Genomic DNA, 2,480 nt, shown 5'->3' with positions numbered 1-2,480 from the left:
TCTCATCATCCAGTAAGTCAATATCTATAGGTGGAAATTGAGAAATAGAGGCTACCAAACAAGTGAGAAATGGAAAATATTATTTCTAATAATTCAATGAAGAAAGGCCGTATTCAAGAATATATGAAAAATACGAGAATTAATTCCTCCTCTATGAATCACGAATGTGACCGAGGAGGCCAAATCACAAGTAAGATGGCCGGAACCCCAGCATAACAGAATGTATCGCCAGCTGAAGAATTAAATTAATTTCTATTAACAGATGCACAGTTATTGCCGAATTTTCATTTAAGCTAAACAGTTAATTATTCTATACTAACTTAGATAGAAAAAACTAGCTAATTATTCCAGTTGAATATTGATGAAAAAGGAGAAGGGGAATTTGTCCAGATATCATAGACTAGTCAGCTTTTACATATTTGTCCTCAACTCTCCGTGGACGGCTGTCAGCATTTTTACATTTCCCTTCACTCTAGGTTGATGGTGTGGTCCATAAAACTGACCTATCTGTATCATTGAATTGTCGTCCTACCATCTAAGCAAGCGTAGAAATTATCAATAACTTCTTCTGTAAAAATAGAAAAAATTCTACACTGTAACAAAGAAGAAAAACAGAGAAAGAAAAGCAGCAAAAATGAAGAACGGAGAAAATTATAAAAAAAAAAAAAAAAAGAAATAAAAAAAGTCTTTTATCGAAGAGAGGTAGAAGTTCTGTAGTGTCCTTAAATCAGAAGTGGTACCTTGCAAATGATATATAAAAATGAGAAGATATAATATTGGCTACACAAAAGCTGTTCTTTTTCACTTATTCAAAAAGCTTAATCATTTACTTTTACATAAAATCTGGAGCAAAGCTGAAAAAGTGAGCTTCAGTAATCTAATGAGCATGACCTCTACTGGTCAAATTTTCTTATACTGTAGATTGACCTTGACACCGTAGAGTTGGAGTTTTAGAGAAAATCTTCAGTTATTTCAATTATAAATGTAGTCTTGACTTTAAATAGTAAATACTGCTTCAGATTCCTAAGTCAAGAAACTAAATTGTGTACACTGGAACCCATGATTAGGCAATATGCATTCAAGCTAATGTTTATTACCTGCCTATCAGTTCTATTAAAAATAAAAAATAAAATTGAAAAATTGAAACACACCGAGAGTTGGAACCATGAAGATATCAGATAAAGATTTCCCCTTACTTTTTGTCATAACCTTTTTTATGTCCATCCAAAAAATATTTTAAGCTACAGATATTATAACTACTATGCAAATCGTTAGAAATGGTTTTAACTGGCGGAATCTTTGGATTGGGATTCTTTAGCCATGGAAATTCCAAGGGAATCAATGTCATGCTAAGTCAAATGTGAAAAAGTGAGTGGAAGATGACATTCGTAAACTGCCATTGCACAAAACAAATACCATTTGAGGAACTGCTCGAGGAGGGTCAGGAAATTGCTATCAAAAAATTCCCTCCAGGGACCAGATGAGTTCAAGAATGAAGTTAAACTTCAGCATCGAAATCTCATGAAACTTCTAGGAGTCTGCATTCAAAGAGAAGAAAAGATGTTGGTTTATGACCACCTGTCTAATAGAACTCTAGACTTGATTCTGCTTGCACAATCAGGTCAGACATTCTATCAGTAGTACCAATTATATTAATAACATGGAGAAGTCTCGCACTCATTTTTCAAATCCCAGAGCAAAAATTTTCCGATCTGTTGTATTATAGAGTACAGAGCATAGTTATTGTTCTACACATGCAGATTCATGCTACAGTATGCTTGAGAATATTTATTTATAGATACTGGGATTGATTTCTCTGTTCTGATTATTCAACAAACAAATTATCCTCGTGAGCAGAGAAAAAGTTTTCGCAGATCCAATGCAAAGTGCAGCGCTTGATTGACATAAGCGCTTGTACATGAACAATGGTATTGCTCCTGGTTTTATATATCTCTTGTTGAGAATTATAAACTCTAATTCTATAAAAATAAGAGCACTAAAATCGTAACAAGGAAAAAAGACACAAAAGAACAAGCAACTTTTATAGAGGTACACCTCAATATGAAATTACATACTCTAGTTAATTTACTATGATAAAAAGAAGTTTATAAGAGAAACATCGCAATCCTTTTTCGATCCACATTGCCTCTTTATAGCGACAATACTTAAGTTCCACAACTTAACATCTCCATCAAGATTCCCATCTTAGAATCATCCATAATATGTGAAACGCTCTTCTATTTCTCATAACTCAGATTCCGGATAATATTTTTTTATCATGCACTGGCTACATTTCCCTGAAATACACTATAGATGGTGTTCTGTGTGAAATCAGATGTATATAGATTTGGCGTTTTGGTGCCTGAGATAGTGAATCCAAAAGAAACAAAAGATTTTCTCAAAGAGGTACACGGTATAAATAAACCAAAAAATATCTCTGTGATTAAACTTATTGTCTAACTTTGGTGTCAATTAAAAAT

Source organism: Olea europaea, chromosome 6, assembly GCF_002742605.1.
Source record: "Olea europaea var. sylvestris chromosome 6, O_europaea_v1, whole genome shotgun sequence".
NCBI classification, from domain to species: Eukaryota; Viridiplantae; Streptophyta; class Magnoliopsida; order Lamiales; family Oleaceae; genus Olea; species Olea europaea.
Note: the sequence above shows the minus strand (reverse complement) of the source record.